The sequence below is a fragment of the Macrotis lagotis genome, chromosome 1, assembly GCF_037893015.1.
Source record: "Macrotis lagotis isolate mMagLag1 chromosome 1, bilby.v1.9.chrom.fasta, whole genome shotgun sequence".
In the NCBI taxonomy this organism is placed as follows: domain Eukaryota; kingdom Metazoa; phylum Chordata; class Mammalia; order Peramelemorphia; family Peramelidae; genus Macrotis; species Macrotis lagotis.
The window spans coordinates 652,082,314-652,100,957 of record NC_133658.1 but is presented as its reverse complement, the minus strand read 5'-3'; the positions used below and the strand labels follow the sequence as shown (position 1 = coordinate 652,100,957).

The following is an 18,644-nucleotide window of genomic DNA, read 5'->3' as shown; positions in this document are numbered from 1 at the left end:
AAGAAGTGGCTTTGTAAACTTGAACAGGATTCCCAGTCTCTGAGGTTAAATTTGTCATGAATAGGAGCCAGTAAATATCACCTATGATGAATTTTGGGGTCATATTGCAAAACACATCACTGTTCAACATTCAAAGCACATTAATCTCATGGGAAATGACACTAGTCACATATTTTACCCTCAAAAGTTGTCAATGATGGGGGTCTCATACTTCATGATCCTGGGATTCCATAGTTGCCTAAGAAATATTCCCAATTCAGGAGTCTGACCATGACACTTGCCTATTCAAAAAACACCAGTGGCTTCCTATGGATAAAACACAAAACCCTCTGTTTCTTGCTGTTTGCCTTACACAATCTCCTACCTCATATGTCATAATTTAAATTTAAGGTGAGAGAAGGAAAACATACCCTCTGCTCAAGCCCCTAAAGATATGTGATTCCACTTAAAGACCAGAAAATAATAACAAAACAAAGAAAACATATACAATAAAACTATTCTTAATTCTTCATAACAAATGGAAAGTAATATTGACCTCCCCTTAACTGTCACACAGGTAAAGAAAACTGAGCAACTACCAGGGATAGAGAGAAGAGATAGAGAATTCATATTCTGAGGATGTCCATTATTCCTAAAACCCTAAACCACTCCTTCAGTGAGTCTGGGAAGAGGATGTCCCAGATTGATAGAAAACTCTTTTCCTGGCAATTCCCTAACTCCTTAGCAGTGACACAGACAGTTCTCTCCACCCTATGGCTATCAGCTGCTTCAGGTCCACCATTACAGCTATCAGTCACAGCCAGCTCCACCTCTACTGCTGTTCCATCATCCTAAAATAATCTCTCTGCAGTCAGTTATCTTTATTATCTCTCCAGTCTTTCTCCCTTCCCTTCCAATATCTGCTTGGTATCTGGCTTCTTCTGCTGCCATTCCAGGAAACTTTCTTCTCTTTCTCTCTCTGCTGCTTCTGATGCAGGTTAGTGTAGCTTTCTATCTCCCAGGCTTCGTGTCTGAGAAGCTTTGTTTAATATTCTTTTAGAGTCAAACTGCCCAGCCCTCAGGCCTTCAATAAGTATTATTCACATTCTCTTAGAGTCAAGTGTCTAGTCTCTGACTATCACATTATTTAGTCATTCTTTTTTTTTAATTGTTTGGTTTTCTTAACGCTACTCCTTTGAGGTGATTCTCCTTTCCTGTATCTCCTCAGTCTTTGTTAAAACATACCCATGTTCCATTCCTTAAACATGGGTGTAACCCCTGGCTCTGTTCTAAACCATCTTCCTGTCTTCCTCTACATTTTCCCTCTTGCTAATCTCAACTAGTCCACACAAACACACACACACACACATATCCAGTCCTAATCTCTCTTCTGAAAATTAATCCTATGATACCAATATTGGAGAAATCCAATTAGATATCATATATTTATCTCACTATATTTAATTCAGAACTCCTTATCTTTCCAACAAAATCTACCATTTTTGCTAACTTTCCTGTTCCTGGACTGTTGAAATGGATCTTGCCTCAGGTCTCTCCCTTCTCTAATACATCATCCACCTAAATAATCTTCCTTACTCATAGATCTGACTATAACACTTACCTATTCAAGAGCTCTAGTAGTTCTCTCCAGATAAGTGCAAATCTTTTATTTCTTGCTGTTTCCTCCAACCTCCTACATCTATGCCTTTGAACAAGCTGTTTCTATATCTGAATATACTGGCTCCTCACCTTCATGGAATCTTTCAAGGCTCAAGTCAAGCGTAATCTCCTACCAAGGTCAATTGTGATTCTTCCAGTTACTATTATCATAGCCTTCACAATTACTTTTATTTAGGCTACTAGGTGTCATAGTGGATAGAACACTAGACCTGGAGTCAAAGAAGACTTGACATGCACTAGCTATGGGATCCTGGATTAACTCATTTAATCTGTTTGCCTCCATTTCCTAAAAATAGGGTTAAAAATAATCTCTACCTTCTAGAATTTTTTTTAAAAAGCAGTCAGTACAGTGCCCAATACATAGTAGGCATTATATAGTAGTGATACATATAAATGCTTATTCTCTACCCTTCCATTCCAGCAAAACTTTTGTTCTCTTTACATGCGATCAACCCAAACTTTATGCTTCCTAAGGGTTCAATATTTATAGTATAACCCTCTGATATTAGTTCTTTTTACAAAAAACAAAAAAAAATTAGAGCTTTTCATTTTTATAAATCCTTTATTTTGTCCTAAGATTATAATTACAGTCTTCTAAATGATTGCTTTCCACTTCAAGTTTTGGCACAAATGCAGGATTTTATACCATAATTCATAAAGAATGAACAATCTATTCTCTGAGTTGGCTGCTTTTGGTGATCAGTGAAATTTTTTTAATGTGATGTACAACCATGATGACATCACAAGACTATTTTGAAATTATACTCTACAATGAAATTTCCTACTATAACTAAGCAGTCAATAAGTTTAAAAAAAAAAGAATGTGACTAAAAACTGCCTTCCTGTCATTTGGTTAAAAATCCAATGCTCTCCTCTTAGTAAATCCAAAACCAAAAATAATTTTAAATAAAAGAACCACAAAATTTTTACTTCTTATATTCAGCAGGTAAAATTTCTTGAGTTCCTAAGAACTCTTAGAAAGCTTAAGACTCTTCATTAAGAATTTCTGAGAGTAATTGCTATATATAATATTTCTTTAATCTGTATAATTCTTTTCTTTTGAAGGGATCAAATGACCTTAGTACTCTGACTACATCACTTTATCTCCAAATCAGACAACACTACTATTTAATTTCAAACTTTGCATCCTCTCATATCATCTCCTTCAATCTAAGAAAGTCTCCTTGTTACTACTTCATTCCCAATTTGATATTTCTTTCCATGCTTTTCTTTTTACCTACAATAGTAAGTCTATGTCCTATGCACCCCCCTCCAATAAAGCCTAATACCAAGGTTGCCTATTCTAACTACATGTATTAAAATTAGCACTATAATTGACAATTATTAAACACATAAGTCTATTTAAGTCATCAAACAAAAAAAATGTAGGTTTCACCTTCCCATTCTTCTCACTGATATTTTTATCCTCAACAAAGGAAGAATGGGGAGATTAAAAAGTTATGCAATTATCAAGGCCTTCCTGTGCTGTCACTCTTGGCTATCTATGAGCATTTGAAGTTCATGTATCTCGCTCAGTATCAATAACAATTAGAATCTGAATGTTTTCCTTCTTTGTCAATTATTCATATAGTAAAGTTAAAAAAGAACACTTTGTATATTTATGTTTGCTTGTAAAAAAAAGAAATTAAGTACAGTATTTACTTTTGGAATTTCCTCTTTCCAAGTATAAAGTTAGAAAAAGAACCAGATAATTACAGAATCCTCACTTAACTACTGTGTGTCTCCATCCAGGATTCAAAATGCAATGGGTAACTTAAGTAGAAAAAAAGAAGAGAAGTATGGATATGAAGAAAGAAGTAAAAATAAAAACCTTGTGCATTCAAACCAAGGAAGACAGAAGTAAGAAAATAATAAGAAGGAAGAAAGTTATAGGCACTTGGCTGGCATAAAGGAGTGAAAGGGCATTCATTCTCTCTCACTCTCTCTCTCTCTCTCTCTCTCTCTCTCTCTCTCTCTCTGTGGGTGGGTGGGTGGGTGTTTGTCTGTCTCTCTCTCTGACTTGCTTTCTTCCTCTGTCTCTCTCTCTCCCTCTTCACACACACACACACACACACACACACACACACACACACACACACACACAGCGCAACATTCTCCTAGCCAGTGGCAAGCAGCTGGCTTCTCTTTTAATTTAATCCTTTGTTTGTCCTGGCAAGGACAAAGTACATGCTGCTTAGCAAAGTCTGTGCTAGCAGCAATAGTTGCCTTTTTCCAAGCAGAGGGGGGAAATGAGCAATGGGAGTTGGGAAAGTAGAAAAAAATGATTTTTATTCACAAAATAAATAGGTAGGGGGACAAGGAAATAGAAAAGGGAAAAAAACACCAATACTGTATTCAAATGGCAATTGCACAGACTGTTATCTTAGGTAGGATTCAAAGACCACTACAAAAAATATGGTCGTTTCCTATATGAAAGACATAACACAGATGGATGCCAAGTAACATGTAAGAGACATGCTGAAAGTGAAATACAAAATTCAAATGGATATTTAGACAGGCAAACCCAAAACTTTATTTTAGCTGTGCAGATCAAAGGCAAATACCCTTTTTTTAACAAGGAAACAAAAATAAATTCAAAATCTGTGAGAAAGTTGCGTGGGCAGGGGAGGTGGGGGGGAGAGAAAAGATTTGTATATTAGATTAGACATCCAAATAAGGTAGGTTAAAAGAAAGACATCATCTCTACACTCAAGAATTTAACGAAATTCCTTAGAGGAGATTGGGTTTTAAGAGTTATTTTAATGAAAATTAATTCATTGAACAAGGGGTGGGGAAAGACAAGCATAATCAATTGCTTTGGTGAAAGGAAGGAACAGAAATGATCAGAACATTTTAGTGAATAATGAAGCATACTTTATCTTTGCTTAATAGAGAAGTAGGATCTAAGGAAAGGGGTTCTACATATGATGACATATATGATAGCCTTGACCATTGGTAATATAAGTCTCACTAGCCCTATTTCATAGAAGGATTCTAGAGCAAGATTCTAATCCAAATTAGACTTTGAATCTAGCGCTCTTCCCACTATGCCTGAAGCCCTAATATATTTCCATATTTCCACTTACTGATATCCTTAGTGGTGCAGGAGAGAGAGAGAGAGACAGACAGACAGACAGACAGAGACAGACAGAGACAGAGACTGACTTAGAATTAGAAAAAACTGAGTTCAAATTTCATCTCATGCATATCCTAACTATATAGTCTTGAGTAAATCACTTAATGTTTCTGAGCTTCAACTCCTCATCTGTAAAATGAGGATAATAATAGCATTAGCTTTACAGGGCTATTGTGAGGGTTAAATGAAATTACATATGTGAAATACTTTACAAACTTTATTAGTATTATCATCATCATTACTACACTATCTTGCTTACTTTCTAAGGTACTAGCCTTATTATTCCTTGACTGTACCATAAACTCCCCAAAGGTAGCAAAGATTCCAATTTATAGCTTTCTCCCTCCCAAAGAATGATGAACTGAGTAAATGAATGAAAAAAGCATTAATTAAGGTCTTAGTTTCTGTAATAGACTTTACTGAATTTTCTGAAGGCAAGAAAAAATGCAAGAAAATCCCTATTAAAAAGAAGCTCACGTTCCAATGAGGGACACAGTAAACATGAATTTTGGCTCAGTCATATTAAAAGCCTCCACACAGCAAAATAGATGATAGTGCATCATCTTTACTCTTAATTTTTACTGAAAAAATCCATTTATGAGATTGAACTATTTGAAAAGATCAAGGATTTTGGTGTTAAAATTTTCTTCCCCCCCCATTTTTAATTTTAGTGATAAGTGATAAGATTTTAGTGAAGTGATAAGAATTGCAGATTGTACCACTAGCAAAGGTTGTTACCAAGCCATATCTTTACAAGGGTTAGTTCCTAGATGGTGACTGAGCTAAAAGCAGGGGGAAAGAGAAAGCTAGATTTGAGGGGAGGTAGTAGCTGTAATGGTTTGATTTGTCTCACACACACTTCCAGCATAATGTTTGCAGATAAGAAAAATATTTATTAATAAGTAGGATCAGAAGATCATGGGAGGGCAGCCCTGTGGTGCAGTGGATAGAGCACTGGCCCTGGAGGCAGAAGGACCTGAGTTCAAATGTAACCTCAGACACTTAATAATTCCTTAGCTGTGTGACCTTGGGCAAGTCACTTAAGTCCATTGCCTTGCAAAAACCAAAAAAAGAAAAGAAACCTGAACCAACTTTTTCATTACCTTCTAACTAATTGTGAAATAAGAAATATGGGATGCCCCTAAATCATAAAAGGGAAACTAAGTTTGCATTAAGGTTACATATCAAAGAAGGAAGTCTGTCTTTGTTCAGTAGGACTAACTCTAGGATAGAGTTATATAAATAACATAAATAATGCTATTTACCTAATTATCTGAATTTAGAATTACTCTAAAGAGATGCTAGTACAGCAGGAACATACTAGATCAAGAGTAAATCATATCTCTCAAGTTTTTCTTACTTATCCAAATTAATACAAAAGTACATCCATATTTGCAACACTTCAATTTACCACATAAAAATAAATTTTCAAATGAATTTCTTTCTTTCCACCTTTCTAATTATCTTTGTTATGATTCAGTAAACTTAGCCAGAGCTCATCCAGAGAACAATTAAACTGAAAAGTATGCTGAGATCATTATTTGCTGTAAAATAATTATGAGAATGAAATTCTAAATCTGAAACCAAATTATGAAGTAATCAACTTAAATATCACAAAAAATTCAGACATCTCTTTAAGTGCACTCTCATTTCTCTACTGCCTAAATAGCATTTCACTTTTAAAATAAATAAATAAAACTTGGTTACAAGTTCTCAATAGACACTTCAACCTTTACTACTTTAACTATAGATCTCTCTGATCCCCTGGAGTCCAAGCCAAAACAGTAATGAGTTCTAAGATACTGTGTGTGACAGACAGCAGGGGGAAAATCATGTAAGCTGGGCTACAGTTCAGGCTGCTATATTGTTTTGACACCACCACAAGTGATAATGGGCTGTTACACAGTGTGTCAAAGCACTCACTCAAGAAAACATGCACCATCCTCTCTTGTCACATGCCACAGTCTGCATGTGCCTTTTGCTTTGAAGGACTGTGTGGCTTCTGTTCAGAAGATCGCTACAGCCAGGCAGCATACTTCTCCCTTATCAATTCTAAATGAAGCAGCAACTCAATGAATTCAGGTATGAGCAAGGTTCCACAAAAGTAAGGAGAGCAGAACAAGTGTCACACCAGAGGACAGCAGAGAGTATGTAAGAATAGGGCTAATCCCAGTTAAAGTTAACAAGGAACCAGTTACTCTCTAAGCATCAAATTCTTCATCTAGAATAATCGAGATCACTGAACAATACTAAGGAAACACAAAATAGAGATTTTTAAAACTGGAAAGAATGAAAGATATTGATCTGTAGCCAAATATAGTACAGCTGGTAAGCAATTTAAAGATAGTAAAGAAGACAAAATGACACAAATAAGGGAAAACAAGATTTTTAAATAAAAAAAGACTGACCCAAAATGAAAGCTATCCTTCCCATTTTTGTCCATATTATTCATGGACAAGTTTGCATAACTATTGATCACTATGGAAAACATTTCAATTGTTTACATTAATAGAAATTGATACATTTATAAATAACTTATATAATACTATATAAAGAATTATGAAATGCATAATTAATGAAAAATATAAGAATTATAGTACTACAGAGTTCATCAAAAATTATTTTCTTTTAACTGAAGGCATATTTTATATACATTTCTATAAATGTTATTTTGTTCCAAGATCACATGAATTCAAGTTCCTATTTGACTATGGAATATATATGCTTTTTTGGCTTCTCGTTTACTCTACTCATTACATATTTTTTCTTAGGCAATGACTAAAATCTGAGAATTTAAAATTTATCAACAAATTTAAAATGAAGTAAATAATGTACATTCAAATTCTTCAGAGATGTCAATTCTTTTCAACTATACTTAGAGTAAGATATTTCATACCTATGCAAACAGTCTTTGAACCTTCTCCTATGAGTTATATATAGGAGAAAAGATGAAGACAGGAAAGGAAAAGAGTATTTAATAAACTTGGGATTCAATCAAATTATTATCTCAGAACTATTTTATCATGAAAAATCACATTGTCTATTTGCTACAAATATAAATAATATTACCTTAGCAACATATTATGGGATGTAACAGTATTACTATATTCATCAAGTTAATCCATTTTTGATATTTCAAGTGAGAACAGTAGAATAGAAAATCATAACACTGTAAAATGTGGTTCCTATAAAACCCAACTCTATAATGAACCAAATGGTCTAAAACTGTCAATATATCCAAAGTAAATTCATCTCACTTCCTCTAACTTAGTAATCTTTCAGATGTTTTTAAAGACAATTCCACCTCTGAAACCACTTGAAAAGTCCAGGAAAGATTTGTAGGGATGGGGAAAATGGCATTTTCTGGGAAAAGAGAAGCCTGAATCCTGATTAGTCAAGATACTTGCTATATTGAAATAAGCTTTTTAAAAGTAATATAAATGTTACTTTTGACTATGTGACTATCTTGATGTTTGGAGATGGCTTAAATATAATAAAGTCAGAAATGGGAGCATATAGATATATATATATATAGATATATATAGATATATATATATATATATATATATATATATCATATGCCTAAGGAAATTCATAACAAAAGTTGGGTTTCAGAAATGCTTAAGTTTACAATGCACTTCATATATACTATCTTATTTGGCCCACATAGACAAATAATGGAATTATAATCCCCATCTGACAGATGAAGAAATTCAAGCCAAAAAAGATAAAATGATCTATCTACCATCAATACTGGTAAGAAGTAGAAGAAAAAGAGTCAGAAAAGAGGGTATTGCTAGCATATCACAAAGCACATAATTTATCCTCTCTAAAACTCAGTTTAATCATCCATAAAATGGGGATGAGAAGACTTATGTTATTGTAAGGATCAAATGAGAAAATATATGTAAATTTTTAATAAACCTTTGTTTTTACATTAAACTTTAGTATTGTTGTTGCCAATACTAATCTTGTAACATCAGATTCAATACTATTAGTATAGGACATCTGTCTTGTTTGCACAATCAGTGAAAACTTAAGATTTGCTTGATTTTTTTAATTCAGTAACTCAGAAAAGAATTGACAGCTCTGAAGAATTAAACAATATTGCACAATTTCTAGCCAGATGATTTAATGATGAAATTCTATTGCCTCTAAAATTCCTCTAAAATTATGCTGGATCCAAGATTAATAAATTTCATACTACTGTAATTTAGCTGAGGAAAAGTTGTACATTGTCTTCTCTCCTTCCAAATACTTACACAACTAAGCAAAGCAACAGAATAAGACCAGGGATTACTTTTTAAAAATCAAAGGTAAAAAAAATCCAACAACCACATTCATGAATAGTATAAATAAAATTTTTAAATGTAATTCAAAATCTTCACTAAATCCTAATCCAATACCTCAAGACTATGGGGAATAAAATATATGAAAAAGTGCTGGCTAAGTATTAATCAGTTAGTAGGCATTTATTAAGGACCTACTTTGTTCTAGGAACAAGTGCAAGAAATAGAAAACAGAAAAAAAAAGTAAGACCTTTCTTTCAAAAAACTCATGCCCTAACTGGGAAATAATTTTTCAGCACATAGGTGTCAAGGAAAATGAAGAAGTCTTTAAGCTACATAAGTAGATCAGATCACAATGTCAGGAGACTGCAAGGCATAGAGGCAGGGGAAATGGCAAGTTTAGTGGAGACCTAAGTAGAAAGTGTCAGATGATAAGGCCTGGAGGTCCTTCAGGGTGATAGAAGGAACACAGTTGATGGATGACTTTCATCATTCAAACCAGGTGGTCAGTCAAAGACTAAGGCAGAAAGAGACCTTCAGTCAGGGTTGGATGAGTCCAAGTTAAGTTTCTAATGCAGTAACATCAAATCTCTGTCCTGAATTTTACCTAATAAAGAGTACTAACCACATTGTGAATCACATGGATCTATGCAAGTTATGGGGCAGATTACTTTTGTAAATGAGCCTTGCTGAAGTCTTTTCTCTTTTTTTTGGTTTTTGCAAGGCAGTAATGTTAACTTACTTGCCCAACATCATACAGCTAAGTAAGTATTATCTGGGATTGGATTTGAATTCAGCTCTTCCTGACTCCAGGGCTGATGCTCTAACCACTGTGCCACCTAGTTGTCCCAGCACTGGGGAATTCTGAGAGCTATAACCATTCATAAAAATAATCTCCTGAAGCTATAGAGGTGGCTATGATTCATGCCAGTGAAAGGAAAGGCCCTACCAGTGATGATACAAGACTTCTGTACAATATGATAGTAAAGAAAAAAGAACTAATCATTGCAGCTTTAGAAATACATAGACTAATATACAATTTTATGCTAGGGTCTATGAATCTGGACTTCAAATCAAATTAACTATAATCATTTAAGAATTTTTTAACCAACATAAGTACTTAAAAATATTAGTGGATATGGTGAAAAAATTAGGAAAAATAGTCAAAGCCTAAATAACTTCATTGAAAAGTATATTAATATGTTTATTAGTGTAAAATGAAGATCAATAAAAATAATAATTGATGCTTATATCAAATTTGTATTTCATAAAATATTTAACTAGATTAATTAGTTTCACTTTCTGCATAAGAAACTATTTTGTTCATAATCTCAAAACCAATTGTTGTATTTGGGTGTATCATAAATAAATGATATTAAGTTTTTAATAACTTTTTCAATTGACTTTGTAACAGAATATTTTTAAAAATTTTAGAACAAAAAGCAGTATAAAGAAGCAATAAAAATTAATTATTACTAGGCAAAAAAGCTAAAGGTCAGTCATACATAGAATATAACTCTCGCAAAAGAACTAGCCTTGGGTATCAAAGAATAATGGAGCAATATATGGTAGATGTGAGATTAGATGGGATCATAGACTGACAGAAGAATGGGTAAGAGACAGCCCACTAGAGTATTTCACTATTCTCTCACAAGGTCAGGAGAGAATAAGGAAGGTAATGTGTGTGTTGTATGGAACCTCCCTGTGGCAAATTTTTGGGAAAATATGGACAGAAGTTCCACAGGATGGGTAAACATGGACAGATTGCTATTTATATTGCTGGAGAAGACTCACAAAGAAAGGATATTCATTTCAGTTAAAAAACAAAGAGTTGAACTTAATTCTCATTGAACCAGGTCACTTTGTTCTGAGAAAAATCATTCCAAAACCAAATATTCTATTTCTAATCCTGGGTCATTTATTGTATTACTAGAGACAGGCAAATGAGGGCTTGAGTCATTCAAAAAAACCTAGTGCCAGAAAGAAAAAAAAAGTCAAAAATATACATCCTACTGACATCACATATGAAACATCCTCATTATTTGAAAGACAACACATTGATTTTTCTATAATAATACAAAATTTCATGGTTGGAAGGGAACGTTGAAGTAAATCAGATAAGATAATCAATGTAAAGGCCTTTGTAAGCCTAAAAGCACTATATGATTACTATTATTTTCTAGTACAATGCTGTTATTGCAATGTCATCAAACTAAAATAAAAAAGAATGACTTGGCCAAACCCAGCTATTTAATTGACTAGAACCCAAGTATTTTGACTTCAAATCCAAAACACTTGTATTTCGTGTGTGTGTGTGTGTGTGTGTGTGTGTGTGTGTGTGTGTGTATACACTTACATTCATATATATATATATATATATATATATATATATATATATATACATATATATATCAGGGATTTGATCTAGAATTATGCAATTTATAAATTTCAGTTCATATGATTCTGTACACTGCAGTCACTGATTTTTCTTTTCAATCTATACAAGTAAATATGATACCAAATGAACACAGACCTTTTTAACTCTACTTAAATCCACAGTATTCAAATTCAGTATTTTCATATCCCTATATTCCTCAGATATAGAAAACATTCATTTTCTTGCCCAGTAAACAAATAGGCATCCACTCTTACTGCATGTAAGTGACTCTACAGAACAAAACTTCTTGGCTACCAAATCAGTGGCAAATTTATCAGTCTGCAGAACTTTACAAAAAAATATTTTACTTCTTTAAACCTATAAACTTAAGAAGTTCATTCTTGATGTACAAGAGAAAACACAGCCTAACTTAATTTATGTAAATAGGAAAAATACATATGAACAAAAAATTTTAGTCAGTCTTTTTGTGCAAAGGTCGAGATCACAATAAAAACACTTAAGATGATGTTGCTCTGAATGGGACATATCCCCACACTGGTCACTAAACTGCCAGGGTAAGACAAGTTCAATTTAAGTGGTGTCACAATGACATTTTATTTTTTTGTAGTTCTGAATTTAAATATTTCATATTGATGAACAAAACAGTTTGAACAATTCTACCAAAAAAATAAGAATGACTTAACCATAAGTGTGAATATATATATATATGCATATATAAAAAATATATATATTCTCTCTCCTATATATATTTATTAGACATATTGATGATTCCTTTAAGTAAAAATAATAGAAAATTAAATTCTCCTCCCTACTCCTAATAATAAAAATGCAGTAGAGCATAATTAAGGAATGACTAAAAGCAACATAAAACGTATGAAAAGATTTATATGAAGTGAAAAAATAAACTAGAAATTTAGGAAGACATATTTCAATATAAATGTTAAAAATAGCAAAAAGGATAACTAAATGCACTAAAATTATCATATCCAAATTTGATCCCAAAGAAAAGGCATATCCATTGTCTTCTTTGAATCACGGGAGGAGTGGCAGGAAGAAGGCAGAATGGGTGTAGAATACTGAATATAGTGTCGGACTTTCTTGATATGGTAGTTAATTTTGATGAACTGCACTTTTTGTAATAACAGATGGATCATTCTCTAAGAGAGAGGAGAACACATTGGGAAATGTGGGATCAAATAAGAATGTATGTAAAGTACTTTTCAAATTCTTTAAAGCAAAATAAAAACATTAATTATTAATAGTCATCTGCTAATTTCATTATTATAAGGAAGCACCCCCCATCATGATCAGAAGTCCTGTAACAAAGCTCAACAATTATTCTACAGATATAGTCTTAAAAAATTGACTGGGGGTGGGGGAGGGTGGGGTGGTGGTGCAGTGGATATAACATGGCCCTGGAGTCAGGAGGACCTGAGTTCAAATCCTACCTCAGACACTTAATAATTACCTAGCTGTGTGACCTTGGGCAAATCACTTAATCCCATTTGCCTTGCAAACAAACAAACAAACAAACAAAGCAAAAATAAAGTTGACTAGGACACTAGAGCTCAAATGATTTGCCCAGAGTAAAATAGGTTGTATGTGTTAGAAGTTAGACTTGATGTTTTCCCACTTTAAGAAAAGTCTTGCATCCACTATGCTTCACCAACCTTTCAGTAAATATATACATATGTATTATATGCCTTTATAATTTAGAAATTTTTAGCCAAGAGCTTAGACATTTTACTTATCTATAATATAAACCATGTTAAGGAAACATTATTCTAGGGAAGAAATCAGTATATCCTTTCCAAAGAAAACATTTAAATGCAGAAAGAAATAATTTAGTAAATAATATCCCTGTTGCTTGAAAAGATTCATTCATCTCAATGGGATAAAAGAACATTCCCAAACAGTAGTCTATTTTTTAAAAAAAAGACTGTGCAAGAGAGATAGATTCTCTATGACTTAAACAATATAACACAGGTTTTAGCTTACAAGGGCTCCTTTTTTTCTTTTAATGCACATTATAAATCACCCCAGGACACCCCATGTGAAAGGCAATGAAAACAGTTTGTGTCATATTGCAACAAATTCAGCTACTCTATCCACACAAATGGCATTTGTAATGAAAACATTGCCATATATCTTGATTTGTCAGAGAACAAATCAGTTTTATCTGTTCATTTGGTGGTTTAGTGTCATAGGTATTTTAGAAAACATAATTTATAATCCTTTATGCAATTATATATGAAATTAAATTATCTTACTTTTCCAGACACATTAAAATATTTCAGGTTAAAAAGAATGAACTCAGATTGCTATAGTAGTAGCAAAAGGAAAGGGGGGAAGACAAAAAATTGTTTAACATCTTCTTTTAGTTTTCTCCTTTGGGGTCAAGCATCATACAAGCTCCTAATATTTTAATTACTTGACAAAGACCAACTGCATTTATAACTAGTCAGGAGAAACAAAACAAAATTTAATAGCTTAGGAGGTTATTTAATAAGCAATTTCTGAACCAATACTGAAAATAACAGAGATTAAAAATAAGAAAGAAAATCACAGAGGTGACTAGACATTACTGAGCCAATCCAATCCTATGCGAGGAGCAAGAAAAGAGATACAGTGCTTGAGAATGCTTTCCTGTCTAATAAATTAATTCTGTTAGGGCACCTGAGGACAATATGGTAACTATACCCTACTGAATATTAAATAATACCTTTGGGAAAACGAGTTACTCCCAAGGAGAATTTTATTTTAATCTTTCTGAATTTACAACAAAACCAAGCCAACTCTTTTTAATTTATCTAATTAAATTAATAAGGGCCAAGTATTTCAGCCAAAATTTATTATACTCTCATTATTCATGATTAGAAATGCCTTTTAATAAAGTAGAAAAATAATTTAACTTTTGATTTAAAAATATAGCTTTCTTATTTATGTTTAATCTACAAATATATATATACATTTAATTCTGCTGTTTCTCTTTTACAGATCAAGCACAAAGAACTGAGTGGATTCATAGATTAATAGATGGCACAAAAAAATCAAGTGTTAAAGACAGGGTGAAACTAGCTGGCCTCTGAGATCCTGCCCATCTCTAGATTCAGTATCCCATGACTGATCAATATTTGACTGATTTGAATATAAGCCCAAGTCCACATAAACTACAGCATAAAAACCTACATCACACTGTATGCTTTATTTTTCTTTTAATTGACATTGGATGGGTATTTTGGTTATAAAATACAATTGAATAAACTCTTTTAATTATTTGAGATAAATGCACACAGGTAATCACTGTCATTGTTTATTAATTCTGGGGCCACTGGGGATTTTTTTTTTGCAAAGTAATGGGGTTAAATGATTTGTCCAAGATCACACAGCTGGATAATTATTAAGTGACAGAGGTCAAATTTGAACTCAGGTCCTCCTGACTTCAGGGCCAGTGCCCTAGTCATTGCACCACCTAACTGCCCCACACAGGACACCTTTGATACAGTACTATTATTGTGAAGCTATTAAGCACTTGGTAGCTAACCCACCCAGTGATTGGACTTTGATTGGACTTTTTCTTTAAAAAAAGGGGGGGGAGGCCAAAATGTGTATAACTATAAATCTATTATAAAAACAAAATGTGAAAGCAATTAACAAGAATTTTGAATGATACAATGTTGGTAGTCTTCTAATTTTAAAAATGCAATTCTATAATACCAATACAGGTAAGAAAAGTAATCACTGCCCAGAAAGAACTCCTAAAAGAATTAGTCATTTTCCCTGACATGAACTTAATTTAAAATGAATTTATTTTCAAAGGATAAAAATATGTATTGCATCAGTTGAGGCAGATCATCATGATCACAGAGCATCAGATATATTGACTAGATGTCCTACAAATAATCATTTTATGAGAGCCCTACAAATAATCATTCATAACTTCAATGATCTCCTTAGTTAGCATTCACGTATGTTCCAACAATTCCAAATAAAGGCAGCTGATAAACACATAGAAGTAGAAGAGTAGTCATATAAAATTAAGTCTAATCTTAGTTGTTTTATTTTTTAACCAAAACAGGAAAATGCTGTATCTAGATAGCACATCTAGATTCCATGAATTTCAATTTGGTTACTTAAAATGATGTCAAATTTAATCAAAAATTATAATGATACCAAAATCACAAAAGGTCACTATAGAATATTATTATTAGTTCAAATTCTGGCCTCAGGAGAAAAAGTTTTGATTCCAAAATGGATGGGTATTTTGGTTGTAAAATACAATTGAATAAACTCTTAATCATTTGAGATAAATACACACAGGTAATCGCATTCTATCACACAAAAAGTACTTCAATCTGAAATACTTTCAGCAAAGCCTCCCAGTCTCACTAAAAACTAGGTGTTTACACATGAGTAAATTTTCCAAATGAATGAAGCTTGTCCTTTAGGTTATAAAATGTGTCTTAAATATCTGGGGTCAAAATCTTTTTTTTAATTACACATGCATTCATAAACAGAACATACTAAACATAATTTTTTAGTAACTTTAGGGGAGTTATTTTAAATGATTAATTCAGTATACTGCAATTAATTATTAAGCTTTATTTTTATCAACAGTGATTTAATTGAATTTAACTAAAATTTAAAAAACACTTTCATAGCACTTTTAGATTGGTAAAGCACTTTCTTCACAGGTTGGTATTATTTTAATTGAATAATAAGAGTGGACACTGTATGATTGGAACAGGATTTGGATCTCCAGGACTTGAGTTTGAGTTCTGATTCTCTCACTCACTAGTCACTTAACATTTCTGGGTCTCAAATTCCTCATCTGTTAAATGGAGGCAGGAGAAATTGGACACAATGAACTTTAAAGTCCCTGATAACTTTAAATCTATGATGCTATAACCTTAAGAGCTATATAGGTATTATATAGATCTATTTGCCTTTACAATAAATAATAACAGACTTCTGTTACTGAGATACTTCAAACCTTCCCACTCCACCCCTCCCTTTACTCATGATTTCAGAGCTATGTTCTAGAATTCAAAAGTTAACAAATGTCTGATTTCTAAATATGTAGTATATTAATATAATGTGTCATTAATTGTAATTATATACCCAAAGATACAAAATACATATTAATAGTCCTACCTTCTCAAAACCACCATGGGACTTGAAGTCAGGACCTGAATTAAATGCTAGCCTCAAACACTTAGTAGTTACATGATCCTGTGCAAGTCACTTAACCTTTATTTTTCTCTATTTCCTCAACTATGAAATGAAGATAATAACAGGGTTCACCTTACAATGAGTATTAAATAAAATAATATTTGAAAATCATTTAGCATAGTGACAGGCACATAATTGCTATAAAAATATGTATTTCTCCCCCCTTCCTGTATCCCAACAAATAAGACTACTTTGTAGAGAATCAGAGATTTAAGGTCTTCATCAGAGTATGTAAAACAAAATTCCTCTGTCTTAATTTTTCTACATGTAGAGAAAAAATTCTTATTACCACTATTCTTGAAGGAGTGCTCCAAAAATTTATGACTATAAAGAGTTATTTTTCTCCTCAAAGTCTATCTTTTGATATGTTTGTACAAATTCATATTATCTAGCTTTTATATTATGTAGACATGCAAAACAGTTTCTTTTCAAAATTTAAAGGCCTCTATCATTTTTTCAAGAAACCACTATATTCATAATAATAAAACTAGACATATGAAATTATTATTTATTAACATGGGCTTGGGACCCTACAGAATCCAGAGGAATCATCATGTGCAGATAGTAAACTAGTTTGATCAAGAATAGACCGAACTTTCAGCTGTCTCCTATTATACTGAGTGCTACTTTTGTCTAGGAGATTATTAGGCTCCTTACAGTCAAATCACTGAGGGCAGAGATTTGAAATTTCTATAAACTTCCCAGTATTTCATTCTTTGATTTACAAAACTGACAAAAAAGAATATGTAAAAAAGTATTCCTCTGATGAGTATGAAACTAAGTTATGTGAGACATAGGGTTCTAGTTATTAGCATATCTACTGCAAGAATCCTTTACAAATGGAGTAAAATATTTGTTAAACTGTAGCACAGATTTGTTATTATGTCCTGGGAGATAGTTGTTCATGTAAAAGACAGTAAAACAGACAGACAGACAAAAATCTACATTTTCTCTTGGCGACATTCTGAATTTTGCCAATTATAACTTTGAAACATACACAAGGCTTTCAGGCTCTAAGATATGACAGGGTTGACATAAGAGCTCTAAAATTAACCCTCCAGTTACAACACATTTCTAAGCACTGGGATTTAAATCAATATTAAAGACATGTGAAATCTATCTCCCTAGGAACAAACCACCATGCCCAAATGTGAGCAGGACACTTCATCCAAATACCACTACACTTCTTCCCACCCATTCAGATACATCCCAGGAGAAAAGTAGAAAATCAATGGCTTAAATATTCAGAGCCCTACCTAAAACTACATATATTTAAACTGTCCAAAAATTTAATTAATAAATTGTCAATTGCTTGATCTTACTTGGATATATGAACAGTTCTATTACTGCTATATTAATCATTTGGCACATGAAAATTAAATGTAGTAGGTATATAAAAATAGGGATATTAGCACTACACCAATAAAATATGTAATCTGAAGATCTTGAAAGGAAAATGTTATAGTTTTAAAACATTTTTTAAAAATCTAAAAAAAGCATAAATTTATATGAAAAATGATAGATGGTAATCTATTTTTTGGAATAAAAATGGAAAATTAGAAATGTGAGCACTTCAGTCAAGTCCTCTAATATTACAAACTGTTTAACAGCTAGAACCAGTATCCTGGCTATTATGTATTTATTTAGAATATGTAGGTCTTATACAACTTTTTGGAATAAAAATGGAAAATTAGAAATGTGAGCACTTCAGTCAAGTCCTCTAATATTACAAACTGTTTAACAGCTAGAACCAGTATCCTGGCTATTATGTATTTATTTAGAATATGTAGGTCTTATACAACTTAAGTTGTAGATTTTTTTAAAGAGGGTCTTAAAAAAACTTTAAGTTACTTAAAATGGTAGCAAGCTCTGTTGAGGACTTATGAACTTTTTGATAAATGTGCTTTTAAAATGAGAAAAAATAGAAAAA

General features: G+C 32.5%; 1 protein-coding gene across 1 annotated transcript in view; it reads right to left on the bottom strand.

Annotated features, from left to right (window-relative positions):
• SATB2 (SATB homeobox 2) overlaps window positions 1–18,644 on the bottom strand; it is a 214,180-nt gene that overhangs the window by 159,451 nt on the left and 36,085 nt on the right. The window lies entirely within an intron of this gene.